At 49.6% G+C, this 17,128-nt stretch overlaps 22 non-coding genes across 22 annotated transcripts; all 22 read right to left on the bottom strand.

The window, feature by feature from the left end:
* Window positions 1-652: 652 nt before the first annotated feature.
* On the bottom strand, window positions 653-817 carry LOC143315330 (U1 spliceosomal RNA). Its single transcript, XR_013075905.1, has one exon. It is a non-coding gene; the product is annotated as a U1 spliceosomal RNA (small nuclear RNA).
* A 679-nt stretch (window positions 818-1,496) lies between these two features.
* LOC143315529 (U5 spliceosomal RNA) lies at window positions 1,497-1,614 on the bottom strand. Its single transcript, XR_013076100.1, has one exon. It is a non-coding gene; the product is annotated as a U5 spliceosomal RNA (small nuclear RNA).
* Window positions 1,615-1,965: 351 nt separating this feature from the next.
* LOC143315410 (U2 spliceosomal RNA) lies at window positions 1,966-2,156 on the bottom strand. The gene has a single exon (XR_013075985.1). It is a non-coding gene; the product is annotated as a U2 spliceosomal RNA (small nuclear RNA).
* A 731-nt stretch (window positions 2,157-2,887) lies between these two features.
* On the bottom strand, window positions 2,888-3,052 carry LOC143315319 (U1 spliceosomal RNA). The gene has a single exon (XR_013075894.1). It is a non-coding gene; the product is annotated as a U1 spliceosomal RNA (small nuclear RNA).
* Window positions 3,053-3,731: 679 nt separating this feature from the next.
* LOC143315527 (U5 spliceosomal RNA) lies at window positions 3,732-3,849 on the bottom strand. Its single transcript, XR_013076098.1, has one exon. It is a non-coding gene; the product is annotated as a U5 spliceosomal RNA (small nuclear RNA).
* A 351-nt stretch (window positions 3,850-4,200) lies between these two features.
* On the bottom strand, window positions 4,201-4,391 carry LOC143315409 (U2 spliceosomal RNA). Its single transcript, XR_013075984.1, has one exon. It is a non-coding gene; the product is annotated as a U2 spliceosomal RNA (small nuclear RNA).
* Window positions 4,392-5,132: 741 nt separating this feature from the next.
* Window positions 5,133-5,297, bottom strand: LOC143315580 (U1 spliceosomal RNA). Its single transcript, XR_013076150.1, has one exon. It is a non-coding gene; the product is annotated as a U1 spliceosomal RNA (small nuclear RNA).
* A 679-nt stretch (window positions 5,298-5,976) lies between these two features.
* LOC143315526 (U5 spliceosomal RNA) lies at window positions 5,977-6,094 on the bottom strand. Its single transcript, XR_013076097.1, has one exon. It is a non-coding gene; the product is annotated as a U5 spliceosomal RNA (small nuclear RNA).
* A 351-nt stretch (window positions 6,095-6,445) lies between these two features.
* Window positions 6,446-6,636, bottom strand: LOC143315408 (U2 spliceosomal RNA). The gene has a single exon (XR_013075983.1). It is a non-coding gene; the product is annotated as a U2 spliceosomal RNA (small nuclear RNA).
* Window positions 6,637-7,377: 741 nt separating this feature from the next.
* Window positions 7,378-7,542, bottom strand: LOC143315320 (U1 spliceosomal RNA). Its single transcript, XR_013075895.1, has one exon. It is a non-coding gene; the product is annotated as a U1 spliceosomal RNA (small nuclear RNA).
* Window positions 7,543-8,221: 679 nt separating this feature from the next.
* On the bottom strand, window positions 8,222-8,339 carry LOC143315525 (U5 spliceosomal RNA). The gene has a single exon (XR_013076096.1). It is a non-coding gene; the product is annotated as a U5 spliceosomal RNA (small nuclear RNA).
* Window positions 8,340-8,690: 351 nt separating this feature from the next.
* On the bottom strand, window positions 8,691-8,881 carry LOC143315406 (U2 spliceosomal RNA). The gene has a single exon (XR_013075981.1). It is a non-coding gene; the product is annotated as a U2 spliceosomal RNA (small nuclear RNA).
* A 741-nt stretch (window positions 8,882-9,622) lies between these two features.
* LOC143315349 (U1 spliceosomal RNA) lies at window positions 9,623-9,787 on the bottom strand. The gene has a single exon (XR_013075924.1). It is a non-coding gene; the product is annotated as a U1 spliceosomal RNA (small nuclear RNA).
* A 679-nt stretch (window positions 9,788-10,466) lies between these two features.
* On the bottom strand, window positions 10,467-10,584 carry LOC143315524 (U5 spliceosomal RNA). Its single transcript, XR_013076095.1, has one exon. It is a non-coding gene; the product is annotated as a U5 spliceosomal RNA (small nuclear RNA).
* A 351-nt stretch (window positions 10,585-10,935) lies between these two features.
* On the bottom strand, window positions 10,936-11,126 carry LOC143315405 (U2 spliceosomal RNA). Its single transcript, XR_013075980.1, has one exon. It is a non-coding gene; the product is annotated as a U2 spliceosomal RNA (small nuclear RNA).
* A 741-nt stretch (window positions 11,127-11,867) lies between these two features.
* LOC143315347 (U1 spliceosomal RNA) lies at window positions 11,868-12,032 on the bottom strand. Its single transcript, XR_013075922.1, has one exon. It is a non-coding gene; the product is annotated as a U1 spliceosomal RNA (small nuclear RNA).
* A 1,313-nt stretch (window positions 12,033-13,345) lies between these two features.
* On the bottom strand, window positions 13,346-13,510 carry LOC143315346 (U1 spliceosomal RNA). Its single transcript, XR_013075921.1, has one exon. It is a non-coding gene; the product is annotated as a U1 spliceosomal RNA (small nuclear RNA).
* Window positions 13,511-14,189: 679 nt separating this feature from the next.
* LOC143315523 (U5 spliceosomal RNA) lies at window positions 14,190-14,307 on the bottom strand. Its single transcript, XR_013076094.1, has one exon. It is a non-coding gene; the product is annotated as a U5 spliceosomal RNA (small nuclear RNA).
* Window positions 14,308-14,658: 351 nt separating this feature from the next.
* Window positions 14,659-14,849, bottom strand: LOC143315355 (U2 spliceosomal RNA). The gene has a single exon (XR_013075930.1). It is a non-coding gene; the product is annotated as a U2 spliceosomal RNA (small nuclear RNA).
* A 554-nt stretch (window positions 14,850-15,403) lies between these two features.
* Window positions 15,404-15,568, bottom strand: LOC143315318 (U1 spliceosomal RNA). The gene has a single exon (XR_013075893.1). It is a non-coding gene; the product is annotated as a U1 spliceosomal RNA (small nuclear RNA).
* Window positions 15,569-16,247: 679 nt separating this feature from the next.
* Window positions 16,248-16,365, bottom strand: LOC143315521 (U5 spliceosomal RNA). The gene has a single exon (XR_013076092.1). It is a non-coding gene; the product is annotated as a U5 spliceosomal RNA (small nuclear RNA).
* A 351-nt stretch (window positions 16,366-16,716) lies between these two features.
* On the bottom strand, window positions 16,717-16,907 carry LOC143315404 (U2 spliceosomal RNA). Its single transcript, XR_013075979.1, has one exon. It is a non-coding gene; the product is annotated as a U2 spliceosomal RNA (small nuclear RNA).
* Window positions 16,908-17,128: the final 221 nt, after the last annotated feature.

Raw genomic sequence — 17,128 nt, 5'->3', positions numbered from 1 at the left:
AGGAGCTTAGCACCTCCTCCCAGGCGCTCCCTGGCTCAGCCCTGAGCGTTTGGTGTGTGTTTGTGTGACCGAGGGCGCTGTTGATATTCACAAATGCACGAGGCTCAGCCCAGTGGCAGAGCCATCAAAAAAGAAGTGCAACTCGTTGCTGTTCCCTTCCACGGAAGACAATTTCAATTTTTCAACATTTTGACGCTCATTAAGTCCATTACAGGGGTAACATCAAAGTACACAAATTACTTAGACGTGATGACATGGAAGTTTCAGCTATCCCATTTAAATACCATTGCAATCTTTCCATAATTGTTACTTCAGCTAAAACAGGTCATACATTATCAAACAAAGGCGTGTTTGGAACTCTCCCCTGCAAAAGCTTTCTTTTCTTTTCTTTTCTTTTCTTTTCATTAGTTGACTTATCTTTTAGAATATAATCATTAAAAATGTTCAACATAGATTTCATAACAATTTCTTGTGGGACACAAAACTTTCTCTAACTGGCATCCTGCAAAGCTGACTAACTCATCACAGTAAGGTGCCATCACTCTTTTGGCTGTTACTGAAAAGCAACCACAGGGCTGCAACAACATATCATTCTAAAAGCTGATGAATTTAAGTTGCTGATGACCACTTTGCTTATCTTCAACACTATGATGAGGGGAGAGCGCGTACGCAGTCCCCCACTACCACAAATTATGCAGTCGAGATTCCCACATGTGGGGAATTCGCACGGGTCAGCACATCCCTCAGTGCAATGGATGCGCCTCGCCATGGGTGAACCACCTTGTTGATCATGGTATCTCCCCTGCCAGGTAAGTATGAATTGAAGGTGCCACTGACAGGCGGCTAAGTCCTGGACACGGCAACCTATGTGACGGTACGGACAAGGCAGAATCTCACAGTCAGGTGCCCTTAGCATTAGCTGACCTTCACTGGTTGTTGCTGAGAATCACATTGACTCAAAAGATGTTGACTGGCGTCCTGCAAAGCTGACTAACTTACATCACAGTCAGGTGCCCTGACTCTTTTGTCTGTTTCTGAAAGGTTCAAAACACTTCCGTCATTTGACTAAGACGCGTGGTACGCCCACTTTGGACGTCAATTTGTTTCCGTTTTTTCCATGAGAAACATAACAAACAGTGACCTGGCATGCAGTCTCCGTCTCTGGCAAAGCAAACACAGGGCTGCAACAACACGTCAGTCTAAAAGCTGATGAATTCAGGTCACAGTCAATGACCACGTTGCTTATCTTCAACACTATGATGAGAGGAGAGCGCGTACGCAGTCCCCCACTATCACAAATCATGCAGCCCTAACGGTTTGCAGGCCCAGGCGACCCCCTGGAGCAGCGCGCACACGGCGTGGTGCAAGCGTTTGACTTGCGCGTAAGAAGGGCAGGCGCTGAGGCACCTCCTCCCAGGCGCTCCGTGGCTCAGCCCTGAGCGCTTTGTGCGTGTGTTTGTGTGACCGAGGGCGCTGTTGATATTCACAAATGAACGAGGCTCAGCCAAGTGGCAGAGCCATCCAAAAATAGGTGCAACTCATTGGTGTTCCTTTCCACGGAAGTCTTTAGTAAAAGGCGAAAGACTTGTGCGATATGAAGAGAAACCTGAGTAAGTACGGCCCTCCCCTGTACGGCAGCCAAGACTGGTGTCGTCCCAGTCACTACACTCATGGTAGGCCTCGCTCTTTGTTGCACTGTCCCGACTGCAAGCTCTGGCTGCATTTTTGTCAGGCGTCATCCCGCCTTTGCTCCTTCCCCCTTCCCCCGCAGACACACAGTGATGGGAGAGCAGGAGACTGCCAGGGTTCCCAGTCAACAGCCAACAGGCTGAATTCCTGCCGCTCCGACTTGCGATGCCACGAGCGCCATCCGCTTTGAGCCTCGCCTCTTGATGCGCTGTCAAGACGAGCGACGGCCCTCTCGGCCTGCGTCCAGATTTGCTTTTGCTCTTGCACAAGGCTGAAGGAAGGTGCACCGTTCCCGGCGGCACTGCAATACCGGGTCGATGCATGGAGTGAACGGAGCAAGCCCCTTTTTCAGCTCCCGGCGCTAAAAATCCATTTAATATGTTGTCCCCGTATAGAGGACATATCAGATATTAAACTGATAAGAACAGATACTACACTTGATCTTAGCCAAAAGGCCGAGAAGCGATGAGGTTCAACCGTTTGCTGGCCCAGGCCACCCCCTGGAACAGTGCGCACACGCCGTGGTGCAAGCGCTTGACTTGCGCATAAGAAGGGCAGGAGCTTAGCACCTCCTCCCAGGCGCTCCCTGGCTCAGCCCTGAGCGTTTGGTGTGTGTTTGTGTGACCGAGGGCGCTGTTGATATTCACAAATGCACGAGGCTCAGCCCAGTGGCAGAGCCATCAAAAAAGAAGTGCAACTCGTTGCTGTTCCCTTCCACGGAAGACAATTTCAATTTTTCAACATTTTGACGCTCATTAAGTCCATTACAGGGGTAACATCAAAGTACACAAATTACTTAGACGTGATGACATGGAAGTTTCAGCTATCCCATTTAAATACCATTGCAATCTTTCCATAATTGTTACTTCAGCTAAAACAGGTCATACATTATCAAACAAAGGCGTGTTTGGAACTCTCCCCTGCAAAAGCTTTCTTTTCTTTTCTTTTCTTTTCTTTTCATTAGTTGACTTATCTTTTAGAATATAATCATTAAAAATGTTCAACATAGATTTCATAACAATTTCTTGTGGGACACAAAACTGGCATCCTGCAAAGCTGACTAACTCATCACAGTAAGGTGCCATCACTCTTTTGGCTGTTACTGAAAAGCAACCACAGGGCTGCAACAACATATCATTCTAAAAGCTGATGAATTTAAGTTGCTGATGACCACTTTGCTTATCTTCAACACTATGATGAGGGGAGAGCGCGTACGCAGTCCCCCACTACCACAAATTATGCAGTCGAGATTCCCACATGTGGGGAATTCGCACGGGTCAGCACATCCCTCAGTGCAATGGATGCGCCTCGCCATGGGTGAACCACCTTGTTGATCATGGTATCTCCCCTGCCAGGTAAGTATGAATTGAAGGTGCCACTGACAGGCGGCTAAGTCCTGGACACGGCAACCTATGTGACGGTACGGACAAGGCAGAATCTCACAGTCAGGTGCCCTTAGCATTAGCTGACCTTCACTGGTTGTTGCTGAGAATCACATTGACTCAAAAGATGTTGACTGGCGTCCTGCAAAGCTGACTAACTTACATCACAGTCAGGTGCCCTGACTCTTTTGTCTGTTTCTGAAAGGTTCAAAACACTTCCGTCATTTGACTAAGACGCGTGGTACGCCCACTTTGGACGTCAATTTGTTTCCGTTTTTTCCATGAGAAACATAACAAACAGTGACCTGGCATGCAGTCTCCGTCTCTGGCAAAGCAAACACAGGGCTGCAACAACACGTCAGTCTAAAAGCTGATGAATTCAGGTCACAGTCAATGACCACTTTGCTTATCTTCAACACTATGATGAGAGGAGAGCGCGTACGCAGTCCCCCACTATCACAAATCATGCAGCCCTAACGGTTTGCAGGCCCAGGCGACCCCCTGGAGCAGCGCGCACACGGCGTGGTGCAAGCGTTTGACTTGCGCGTAAGAAGGGCAGGCGCTGAGGCACCTCCTCCCAGGCGCTCCGTGGCTCAGCCCTGAGCGCTTTGTGCGTGTGTTTGTGTGACCGAGGGCGCTGTTGATATTCACAAATGAACGAGGCTCAGCCAAGTGGCAGAGCCATCCAAAAATAGGTGCAACTCATTGGTGTTCCTTTCCACGGAAGTCTTTAGTAAAAGGCGAAAGACTTGTGCGATATGAAGAGAAACCTGAGTAAGTACGGCCCTCCCCTGTACGGCAGCCAAGACTGGTGTCGTCCCAGTCACTACACTCATGGTAGGCCTCGCTCTTTGTTAGACTGTCCCGACTGCAAGCTCTGGCTGCATTTTTGTCAGGCGTCATCCCGCCTTTGCTCCTTCCCCCTTCCCCCGCAGACACACAGTGATGGGAGAGCAGGAGACTGCCAGGGTTCCCAGTCAACAGCCAACAGGCTGAATTCCTGCCGCTCCGACTTGCGATGCCACGAGCGCCATCCGCTTTGAGCCTCGCCTCTTGATGCGCTGTCAAGACGAGCGACGGCCCTCTCGGCCTGCGTCCAGATTTGCTTTTGCTCTTGCACAAGGCTGAAGGAAGGTGCACCGTTCCCGGCGGCACTGCAATACCGGGTCGATGCATGGAGTGAACGGAGCAAGCCCCTTTTTCAGCTCCCGGCGCTAAAAATCCATTTAATATGTTGTCCCCGTATAGAGGACATATCAGATATTAAACTGATAAGAACAGATACTACACTTGATCTTAGCCAAAAGGCCGAGAAGCGATGAGGTTCAACCGTTTGCTGGCCCAGGCCACCCCCTGGAACAGTGCGCACACGCCGTGGTGCAAGCGCTTGACTTGCGCATAAGAAGGGCAGGAGCTTAGCACCTCCTCCCAGGCGCTCCCTGGCTCAGCCCTGAGCGTTTGGTGTGTGTTTGTGTGACCGAGGGCGCTGTTGATATTCACAAATGCACGAGGCTCAGCCCAGTGGCAGAGCCATCAAAAAAGAAGTGCAACTCGTTGCTGTTCCCTTCCACGGAAGACAATTTCAATTTTTCAACATTTTGACGCTCATTAAGTCCATTACAGGGGTAACATCAAAGTACACAAATTACTTAGACGTGATGACATGGAAGTTTCAGCTATCCCATTTAAATACCATTGCAATCTTTCCATAATTGTTACTTCAGCTAAAACAGGTCATACATTATCAAACAAAGGCGTGTTTGGAACTCTCCCCTGCAAAAGCTTTCTTTTCTTTTCTTTTCTTTTCTTTTCATTAGTTGACTTATCTTTTAGAATATAATCATTAAAAATGTTCAACATAGATTTCATAACAATTTCTTGTGGGACACAAAACTTTCTCTAACTGGCATCCTGCAAAGCTGACTAACTCATCACAGTAAGGTGCCATCACTCTTTTGGCTGTTACTGAAAAGCAACCACAGGGCTGCAACAACATATCATTCTAAAAGCTGATGAATTTAAGTTGCTGATGACCACTTTGCTTATCTTCAACACTATGATGAGGGGAGAGCGCGTACGCAGTCCCCCACTACCACAAATTATGCAGTCGAGATTCCCACATGTGGGGAATTCGCACGGGTCAGCACATCCCTCAGTGCAATGGATGCACCTCGCCATGGGTGAACCACCTTGTTGATCATGGTATCTCCCCTGCCAGGTAAGTATGAATTGAAGGTGCCACTGACAGGCGGCTAAGTCCTGGACACGGCAACCTATGTGACGGTACGGACAAGGCAGAATCTCACAGTCAGGTGCCCTTAGCATTAGCTGACCTTCACTGGTTGTTGCTGAGAATCACATTGACTCAAAAGATGTTGACTGGCGTCCTGCAAAGCTGACTAACTTACATCACAGTCAGGTGCCCTGACTCTTTTGTCTGTTTCTGAAAAGTTCAAAACACTTCCGTCATTTGACTAAGACGCGTGGTACGCCCTCTTTGGACGTCAATTTGTTTCCGTTTTTTCCATGAGAAACATAACAAACAGTGACCTGGCATGCAGTCTCCGTCTCTGGCAAAGCAAACACAGGGCTGCAACAACACGTCAGTCTAAAAGCTGATGAATTCAGGTCACAGTCAATGACCACTTTGCTTATCTTCAACACTATGATGAGAGGAGAGCGCGTACGCAGTCCCCCACTATCACAAATCATGCAGCCCTAACGGTTTGCAGGCCCAGGCGACCCCCTGGAGCAGCGCGCACACGGCGTGGTGCAAGCGTTTGACTTGCGCGTAAGAAGGGCAGGCGCTGAGGCACCTCCTCCCAGGCGCTCCGTGGCTCAGTCCTGAGCGCTTTGTGCGTGTGTTTGTGTGACCGAGGGCGCTGTTGATATTCACAAACGAACGAGGCTCAGCCAAGTGGCAGAGCCATCCAAAAATAGGTGCAACTCATTGGTGTTCCTTTCCACGGAAGTCTTTAGTAAAAGGCGAAAGACTTGTGCGATATGAAGAGAAACCTGAGTAAGTACGGCCCTCCCCTGTACGGCAGCCAAGACTGGTGTCGTCCCAGTCACTACACTCATGGTAGGCCTCGCTCTTTGTTGCACTGTCCCGACTGCAAGCTCTGGCTGCATTTTTGTCAGGCGTCATCCCGCCTTTGCTCCTTCCCCCTTCCCCCGCAGACACACAGTGATGGGAGAGCAGGAGACTGCCAGGGTTCCCAGTCAACAGCCAACAGGCTGAATTCCTGCCGCTCCGACTTGCGATGCCACGAGCGCCATCCGCTTTGAGCCTCGCCTCTTGATGCGCTGTCAAGACGAGCGACGGCCCTCTGGGCCTGCGTCCAGATTTGCTTTTGCTCTTGCACAAGGCTGAAGGAAGGTGCACCGTTCCCGGCGGCACTGCAATACCGGGTCGATGCATGGAGTGAACGGAGCAAGCCCCTTTTTCAGCTCCCGGCGCTAAAAATCCATTTAATATGTTGTCCCCGTATAGAGGACATATCAGATATTAAACTGATAAGAACAGATACTACACTTGATCTTAGCCAAAAGGCCGAGAAGCGATGAGGTTCAACCGTTTGCTGGCCCAGGCCACCCCCTGGAACAGTGCGCACACGCCGTGGTGCAAGCGTTTGACTTGCGCATAAGAAGGGCAGGAGCTTAGCACCTCCTCGCAGGCGCTCCCTGGCTCAGCCCTGAGCGTTTGGTGTGTGTTTGTGTGACCGAGGGCGCTGTTGATATTCACAAATGCACGAGGCTCAGCCCAGTGGCAGAGCCATCAAAAAAGAAGTGCAACTCGTTGCTGTTCCCTTCCACGGAAGACAATTTCAATTTTTCAACATTTTGACGCTCATTAAGTCCATTACAGGGGTAACATCAAAGTACACAAATTACTTAGACGTGATGACATGGAAGTTTCAGCTATCCCATTTAAATACCATTGCAATCTTTCCATAATTGTTACTTCAGCTAAAACAGGTCATACATTATCAAACAAAGGCGTGTTTGGAACTCTCCCCTGCAAAAGCTTTCTTTTCTTTTCTTTTCTTTTCTTTTCATTAGTTGACTTATCTTTTAGAATATAATCATTAAAAATGTTGAACATAGATTTCATAACAATTTCTTGTGGGACACAAAACTTTCTCTAACTGGCATCCTGCAAAGCTGACTAACTCATCACAGTAAGGTGCCATCACTCTTTTGGCTGTTACTGAAAAGCAACCACAGGGCTGCAACAACATATCATTCTAAAAGCTGATGAATTTAAGTTGCTGATGACCACTTTGCTTATCTTCAACACTATGATGAGGGGAGAGCGCGTACGCAGTCCCCCACTACCACAAATTATGCAGTCGAGATTCCCACATGTGGGGAATTCGCACCGGTCAGCACATCCCTCAGTGCAATGGATGCGCCTCGCCATGGGTGAACCACCTTGTTGATCATGGTATCTCCCCTGCCAGGTAAGTATGAATTGAAGGTGCCACTGACAGGCGGCTAAGTCCTGGACACGGCAACCTATGTGACGGTACGGACAAGGCAGAATCTCACAGTCAGGTGCCCTTAGCATTAGCTGACCTTCACTGGTTGTTGCTGAGAATCACATTGACTCAAAAGATGTTGACTGGCGTCCTGCAAAGCTGACTAACTTACATCACAGTCAGGTGCCCTGACTCTTTTGTCTGTTTCTGAAAAGTTCAAAACACTTCCGTCATTTGACTAAGACGCGTGGTACGCCCTCTTTGGACGTCAATTTGTTTCCGTTTTTTCCATGAGAAACATAACAAACAGTGACCTGGCATGCAGTCTCCGTCTCTGGCAAAGCAAACACAGGGCTGCAACAACACGTCAGTCTAAAAGCTGATGAATTCAGGTCACAGTCAATGACCACTTTGCTTATCTTCAACACTATGATGAGAGGAGAGCGCGTACGCAGTCCCCCACTATCACAAATCATGCAGCCCTAACGGTTTGCAGGCCCAGGCGACCCCCTGGAGCAGCGCGCACACGGCGTGGTGCAAGCGTTTGACTTGCGCGTAAGAAGGGCAGGCGCTGAGGCACCTCCTCCCAGGCGCTCCGTGGCTCAGTCCTGAGCGCTTTGTGCGTGTGTTTGTGTGACCGAGGGCGCTGTTGATATTCACAAACGAACGAGGCTCAGCCAAGTGGCAGAGCCATCCAAAAATAGGTGCAACTCATTGGTGTTCCTTTCCACGGAAGTCTTTAGTAAAAGGCGAAAGACTTGTGCGATATGAAGAGAAACCTGAGTAAGTACGGCCCTCCCCTGTACGGCAGCCAAGACTGGTGTCGTCCCAGTCACTACACTCATGGTAGGCCTCGCTCTTTGTTGCACTGTCCCGACTGCAAGCTCTGGCTGCATTTTTGTCAGGCGTCATCCCGCCTTTGCTCCTTCCCCCTTCCCCCGCAGACACACAGTGATGGGAGAGCAGGAGACTGCCAGGGTTCCCAGTCAACAGCCAACAGGCTGAATTCCTGCCGCTCCGACTTGCGATGCCACGAGCGCCATCCGCTTTGAGCCTCGCCTCTTGATGCGCTGTCAAGACGAGCGACGGCCCTCTGGGCCTGCGTCCAGATTTGCTTTTGCTCTTGCACAAGGCTGAAGGAAGGTGCACCGTTCCCGGCGGCACTGCAATACCGGGTCGATGCATGGAGTGAACGGAGCAAGCCCCTTTTTCAGCTCCCGGCGCTAAAAATCCATTTAATATGTTGTCCCCGTATAGAGGACATATCAGATATTAAACTGATAAGAACAGATACTACACTTGATCTTAGCCAAAAGGCCGAGAAGCGATGAGGTTCAACCGTTTGCTGGCCCAGGCCACCCCCTGGAACAGTGCGCACACGCCGTGGTGCAAGCACTTGACTTGCGCATAAGAAGGGCAGGAGCTTAGCACCTCCTCCCAGGCGCTCCCTGGCTCAGCCCTGAGCGTTTGGTGTGTGTTTGTGTGACCGAGGGCGCTGTTGATATTCACAAATGCACGAGGCTCAGCCCAGTGGCAGAGCCATCAAAAAAGAAGTGCAACTCGTTGCTGTTCCCTTCCACGGAAGACAATTTCAATTTTTCAACATTTTGACACTCATTAAGTCCATTACAGGGGTAACATCAAAGTACACAAATTACTTAGACGTGATGACATGGAAGTTTCAGCTATCCCATTTAAATACCATTGCAATCTTTCCATAATTGTTACTTCAGCTAAAACAGGTCATACATTATCAAACAAAGGCGTGTTTGGAACTCTCCCCTGCAAAAGCTTTCTTTTCTTTTCTTTTCTTTTCTTTTCATTAGTTGACTTATCTTTTAGAATATAATCATTAAAAATGTTGAACATAGATTTCATAACAATTTCTTGTGGGACACAAAACTTTCTCTAACTGGCATCCTGCAAAGCTGACTAACTCATCACAGTAAGGTGCCATCACTCTTTTGGCTGTTACTGAAAAGCAACCACAGGGCTGCAACAACATATCATTCTAAAAGCTGATGAATTTAAGTTGCTGATGACCACTTTGCTTATCTTCAACACTATGATGAGGGAAGAGCGCGTACGCAGTCCCCCACTACCACAAATTATACAGTCGAGATTCCCACATGTGGGGAATTCGCACCGGTCAGCACATCCCTCAGTGCAATGGATGCGCCTCGCCATGGGTGAACCACCTTGTTGATCATGATATCTCCCCTGCCAGGTAAGTATGAATTGAAGGTGCCACTGACAGGCGGCTAAGTCCTGGACACGGCAACCTATGTGACGGTACGGACAAGGCAGAATCTCACAGTCAGGTGCCCTTAGCATTAGCTGACCTTCACTGGTTGTTGCTGAGAATCACATTGACTCAAAAGATGTTGACTGGCGTCCTGCAAAGCTGACTAACTTACATCACAGTCAGGTGCCCTGACTCTTTTGTCTGTTTCTGAAAGGTTCAAAACACTTCCGTCATTTGACTAAGACGCGTGGTACGCCCACTTTGGACGTCAATTTGTTTCCGTTTTTTCCATGAGAAACATAACAAACAGTGACCTGGCATGCAGTCTCCGTCTCTGGCAAAGCAAACACAGGGCTGCAACAACACGTCAGTCTAAAAGCTGATGAATTCAGGTCACAGTCAATGACCACTTTGCTTATCTTCAACACTATGATGAGAGGAGAGCGCGTACGCAGTCCCCCACTATCACAAATCATGCAGCCCTAACGGTTTGCAGGCCCAGGCGACCCCCTGGAGCAGCGCGCACACGGCGTGGTGCAAGCGTTTGACTTGCGCGTAAGAAGGGCAGGCGCTGAGGCACCTCCTCCCAGGCGCTCCGTGGCTCAGTCCTGAGCGCTTTGTGCGTGTGTTTGTGTGACCGAGGGCGCTGTTGATATTCACAAACGAACGAGGCTCAGCCAAGTGGCAGAGCCATCCAAAAATAGGTGCAACTCATTGGTGTTCCTTTCCACGGAAGTCTTTAGTAAAAGGCGAAAGACTTGTGCGATATGAAGAGAAACCTGAGTAAGTACGGCCCTCCCCTGTACGGCAGCCAAGACTGGTGTCGTCCCAGTCACTACACTCATGGTAGGCCTCGCTCTTTGTTGCACTGTCCCGACTGCAAGCTCTGGCTGCATTTTTGTCAGGCGTCATCCCGCCTTTGCTCCTTCCCCCTTCCCCCGCAGACACACAGTGATGGGAGAGCAGGAGACTGCCAGGGTTCCCAGTCAACAGCCAACAGGCTGAATTCCTGCCGCTCCGACTTGCGATGCCACGAGCGCCATCCGCTTTGAGCCTCGCCTCTTGATGCGCTGTCAAGACGAGCGACGGCCCTCTGGGCCTGCGTCCAGATTTGCTTTTGCTCTTGCACAAGGCTGAAGGAAGGTGCACCGTTCCCGGCGGCACTGCAATACCGGGTCGATGCATGGAGTGAACGGAGCAAGCCCCTTTTTCAGCTCCCGGCGCTAAAAATCCATTTAATATGTTGTCCCCGTATAGAGGACATATCAGATATTAAACTGATAAGAACAGATACTACACTTGATCTTAGCCAAAAGGCCGAGAAGCGATGAGGTTCAACCGTTTGCTGGCCCAGGCCACCCCCTGGAACAGTGCGCACACGCCGTGGTGCAAGCGTTTGACTTGCGCATAAGAAGGGCAGGAGCTTAGCACCTCCTCCCAGGCGCTCCCTGGCTCAGCCCTGAGCGTTTGGTGTGTGTTTGTGTGACCGAGGGCGCTGTTGATATTCACAAATGCACGAGGCTCAGCCCAGTGGCAGAGCCATCAAAAAAGAAGTGCAACTCGTTGCTGTTCCCTTCCACGGAAGACAATTTCAATTTTTCAACATTTTGACGCTCATTAAGTCCATTACAGGGGTAACATCAAAGTACACAAATTACTTAGACGTGATGACATGGAAGTTTCAGCTATCCCATTTAAATACCATTGCAATCTTTCCATAATTGTTACTTCAGCTAAAACAGGTCATACATTATCAAACAAAGGCGTGTTTGGAACTCTCCCCTGCAAAAGCTTTCTTTTCTTTTCTTTTCTTTTCTTTTCATTAGTTGACTTATCTTTTAGAATATAATCATTAAAAATGTTGAACATAGATTTCATAACAATTTCTTGTGGGACACAAAACTTTCTCTAACTGGCATCCTGCAAAGCTGACTAACTCATCACAGTAAGGTGCCATCACTCTTTTGGCTGTTACTGAAAAGCAACCACAGGGCTGCAACAACATATCATTCTAAAAGCTGATGAATTTAAGTTGCTGATGACCACTTTGCTTATCTTCAACACTATGATGAGGGAAGAGCGCGTACGCAGTCCCCCACTACCACAAATTATACAGTCGAGATTCCCACATGTGGGGAATTCGCACCGGTCAGCACATCCCTCAGTGCAATGGATGCGCCTCGCCATGGGTGAACCACCTTGTTGATCATGGTATCTCCCCTGCCAGGTAAGTATGAATTGAAGGTGCCACTGACAGGCGGCTAAGTCCTGGACACGGCAACCTATGTGACGGTACGGACAAGGCAGAATCTCACAGTCAGGTGCCCTTAGCATTAGCTGACCTTCACTGGTTATTGCTGAGAATCACATTGACTCAAAAGATGTTGACTGGCGTCCTGCAAAGCTGACTAACTTACATCACAGTCAGGTGCCCTGACTCTTTTGTCTGTTTCTGAAAGGTTCAAAACACTTCCGTCATTTGACTAAGACGCGTGGTACGCCCACTTTGGACGTCAATTTGTTTCCGTTTTTTCCATGAGAAACATAACAAACAGTGACCTGGCATGCAGTCTCCGTCTCTGGCAAAGCAAACACAGGGCTGCAACAACACGTCAGTCTAAAAGCTGATGAATTCAGGTCACAGTCAATGACCACTTTGCTTATCTTCAACACTATGATGAGAGGAGAGCGCGTACGCAGTCCCCCACTATCACAAATCATGCAGCCCTAACGGTTTGCAGGCCCAGGCGACCCCCTGGAGCAGCGCGCACACGGCGTGGTGCAAGCGTTTGACTTGCGCGTAAGAAGGGCAGGCGCTCCGTGGCTCAGTCCTGAGCGCTTTGTGCGTGTGTTTGTGTGACCGAGGGCGCTGTTGATATTCACAAATGAACGAGGCTCAGCCTTAGCACCTCCTCCCAGGCGCTCCCTGGCTCAGCCCTGAGCGTTTGGTGTGTGTTTGTGTGACCGAGGGCGCTGTTGATATTCACAAATGCACGAGGCTCAGCCCAGTGGCAGAGCCATCAAAAAAGAAGTGCAACTCGTTGCTGTTCCCTTCCACGGAAGACAATTTCAATTTTTCAACATTTTGACGCTCATTAAGTCCATTACAGGGGTAACATCAAAGTACACAAATTACTTAGACGTGATGACATGGAAGTTTCAGCTATCCCATTTAAATACCATTGCAATCTTTCCATAATTGTTACTTCAGCTAAAACAGGTCATACATTATCAAACAAAGGCGTGTTTGGAACTCTCCCCTGCAAAAGCTTTCTTTTCTTTTCTTTTCTTTTCTTTTCATTAGTTGACTTATCTTTTAGAATATAATCATTAAAAATGTTCAACATAGATTTCATAACAATTTCTTGTGGGACACAAAACTTTCTCTAACTGGCATCCTGCAAAGCTGACTAACTCATCACAGTAAGGTGCCATCACTCTTTTGGCTGTTACTGAAAAGCAACCACAGGGCTGCAACAACATATCATTCTAAAAGCTGATGAATTTAAGTTGCTGATGACCACTTTGCTTATCTTCAACACTATGATGAGGGAAGAGCGCGTACGCAGTCCCCCACTACCACAAATTATACAGTCGAGATTCCCACATGTGGGGAATTCGCACCGGTCAGCACATCCCTCAGTGCAATGGATGCGCCTCGCCATGGGTGAACCACCTTGTTGATCATGGTATCTCCCCTGCCAGGTAAGTATGAATTGAAGGTGCCACTGACAGGCGGCTAAGTCCTGGACACGGCAACCTATGTGACGGTACGGACAAGGCAGAATCTCACAGTCAGGTGCCCTTAGCATTAGCTGACCTTCACTGGTTGTTGCTGAGAATCACATTGACTCAAAAGATGTTGACTGGCGTCCTGCAAAGCTGACTAACTTACATCACAGTCAGGTGCCCTGACTCTTTTGTCTGTTTCTGAAAGGTTCAAAACACTTCCGTCATTTGACTAAGACGCGTGGTACGCCCACTTTGGACGTCAATTTGTTTCCGTTTTTTCCATGAGAAACATAACAAACAGTGACCTGGCATGCAGTCTCCGTCTCTGGCAAAGCAAACACAGGGCTGCAACAACACGTCAGTCTAAAAGCTGATGAATTCAGGTCACAGTCAATGACCACTTTGCTTATCTTCAACACTATGATGAGAGGAGAGCGCGTACGCAGTCCCCCACTATCACAAATCATGCAGCCCTAACGGTTTGCAGGCCCAGGCGACCCCCTGGAGCAGCGCGCACACGGCGTGGTGCAAGCGTTTGACTTGCGCGTAAGAAGGGCAGGCGCTGAGGCACCTCCTCCCAGGCGCTCCGTGGCTCAGCCCTGAACGCTTTGTGCGCGCATTTGTGTGACCGAGGGCGCTGTTGATATTCACAAATGAACGAGGCTCAGCCAAGTGGCAGAGCCATCCAAAAATAGGTGCAACTCATTGGTGTTCCTTTCCACGGAAGTCTTTAGTAAAAGGCGAAAGACTTGTGCGATATGAAGAGAAACCTGAGTAAGTACGGCCCTCCCCTGTACGGCAGCCAAGACTGGTGTCGTCCCAGTCACTACACTCATGGTAGGCCTCGCTCTTTGTTGCACTGTCCCGACTGCAAGCTCTGGCTGCATTTTTGTCAGGCGTCATCCCGCCTTTGCTCCTTCCCCCTTCCCCCGCAGACACACAGTGATGGGAGAGCAGGAGACTGCCAGGGTTCCCAGTCAACAGCCAACAGGCTGAATTCCTGCCGCTCCGACTTGCGATGCCACGAGCGCCATCCGCTTTGAGCCTCGCCTCTTGATGCGCTGTCAAGACAAGCGACGGCCCTCTCGGCCTGCGTCCAGATTTGCTTTTGCTCTTGCACAAGGCTGAAGGAAGGTGCACCGTTCCCGGTGGCACTGCAATACCGGGTCGATGCATGGAGTGAACGGAGCAAGCCCCTTTTTCAGCTCCCGGCGCTAAAAATCCATTTAATATGTTGTCCCCGTATAGAGGACATATCAGATATTAAACTGATAAGAACAGATACTACACTTGATCTTAGCCAAAAGGCCGAGAAGCGATGAGGTTCAACCGTTTGCTGGCCCAGGCCACCCCCTGGAACATTGCGCACACGCCGTGGTGCAAGCGTTTGACTTGCGCATAAGAAGGGCAGGAGCTTAGCACCTCCTCCCAGGCGCTCCCTGGCTCAGCCCTGAGCGTTTGGTGTGTGTTTGTGTGACCGAGGGCGCTGTTGATATTCACAAATGCACGAGGCTCAGCCCAGTGGCAGAGCCATCAAAAAAGAAGTGCAACTCGTTGCTGTTCCCTTCCACGGAAGATAATTTCAATTTTTCAACATTTTGACGCTCATTAAGTCCATTACAGGGGTAACATCAAAGTACACAAATTACTTAGATGTGATGACATGGAAGTTTCAGCTATCCCATTTAAATACCATTGCAATCTTTCCATAATTGTTACTTCAGCTAAAACAGGTCATGTCTCATCACAGTAAGGTGCCATCACTCTTTTGGCTGTTACTGAAAAGCAACCACAGGGCTGCAACAACATATCATTCTAAAAGCTGATGAATTTAAGTTGCTGATGACCACTTTGCTTATCTTCAACACTATGATGAGGGGAGAGCGCGTACGCAGTCCCCCACTACCACAAATTATGCAGTCGAGATTCCCACATGTGGGGAATTCGCACCGGTCAGCACATCCCTCAGTGCAATGGATGCGCCTCGCCATGGGTGAACCACCTTGTTGATCATGGTATCTCCCCTGCCAGGTAAGTATGAATTGAAGGTGCCACTGACAGGCGGCTAAGTCCTGGACACGGCAACCTATGTGACGGTACGGACAAGGCAGAATCTCACAGTCAGGTGCCCTTAGCATTAGCTGACCTTCACTGGTTGTTGCTGAGAATCACATTGACTCAAAAGATGTTGACTGGCGTCCTGCAAAGCTGACTAACTTACATCACAGTCAGGTGCCCTGACTCTTTTGTCTGTTTCTGAAAAGTTCAAAACACTTCCGTCATTTGACTAAGAGGCGTGGTACGCCCACTTTGGACGTCAATTTGTTTCCGTTTTTTCCATGAGAAACATAACAAACAGTGACCTGGCATGCAGTCTCCGTCTCTGGCAAAGCAAACACAGGGCTGCAACAACACGTCAGTCTAAAAGCTGATGAATTCAGGTCACAGTCAATGACCACTTTGCTTATCTTCAACACTATGATGAGAGGAGAGCGCGTACGCAGTCCCCCACTATCACAAATCATGCAGCCCTAACGGTTTGCAGGCCCAGGCGACCCCCTGGAGCAGCGCGCACACGGCGTGGTGCAAGCGTTTGACTTGCGCGTAAGAAGGGCAGGCGCTGAGGCACCTCCTCCCAGGCGCTCCGTGGCTCAGCCCTGAACGCTTTGTGCGCGCATTTGTGTGACCGAGGGCGCTGTTGATATTCACAAATGAACGAGGCTCAGCCAAGTGGCAGAGCCATCCAAAAATAGGTGCAACTCATTGGTGTTCCTTTCCACGGAAGTCTTTAGTAAAAGGCGAAAGACTTGTGCGATATGAAGAGAAACCTGAGTAAGTACGGCCCTCCCCTGTACGGCAGCCAAGACTGGTGTCGTCCCAGTCACTACACTCATGGTAGGCCTCGCTCTTTGTTGCACTGTCCCGACTGCAAGCTCTGGCTGCATTTTTGTCAGGCGTCATCCCGCCTTTGCTCCTTCCCCCTTCCCCCGCAGACACACAGTGATGGGAGAGCAGGAGACTGCCAGGGTTCCCAGTCAACAGCCAACAGGCTGAATTCCTGCCGCTCCGACTTGCGATGCCACGAGCGCCATCCGCTTTGAGCCTCGCCTCTTGATGCGCTGTCAAGACGAGCGACGGCCCTCTCGGCCTGCGTCCAGATTTGCTTTTGCTCTTGCACAAGGCTGAAGGAAGGTGCACCGTTCCCGGCGGCACTGCAATACCGGGTCGATGCATGGAGTGAACGGAGCAAGCCCCTTTTTCAGCTCCCGGCGCTAAAAATCCATTTAATATGTTGTCCCCGTATAGAGGACATATCAGATATTAAACTGATAAGAACAGATACTACACTTGATCTTAGCCAAAAGGCCGAGAAGCGATGAGGTTCAACCGTTTGCTGGCCCAGGCCACCCCCTGGAACAGTGCGCACACGCCGTGGTGCAAGCGTTTGACTTGCGCATAAGAAGGGCAGGAGCTTAGCACCTCCTCCCAGGCGCTCCCTGGCTCAGCCCTGAGCGTTTGGTGTGTGTTTGTGTGACCGAGGGCGCTGTTGATATTCACAAATGCACGAGGCTCAGCCCAGTGGCAGAGCCATCAAAAAA

Source organism: Chaetodon auriga, chromosome 22 (assembly GCF_051107435.1).
Source record: "Chaetodon auriga isolate fChaAug3 chromosome 22, fChaAug3.hap1, whole genome shotgun sequence".
Taxonomy (NCBI): domain Eukaryota; kingdom Metazoa; phylum Chordata; class Actinopteri; order Chaetodontiformes; family Chaetodontidae; genus Chaetodon; species Chaetodon auriga.
Note: the sequence above shows the minus strand (reverse complement) of the source record. Positions and strands in the feature narration are given on the sequence as shown.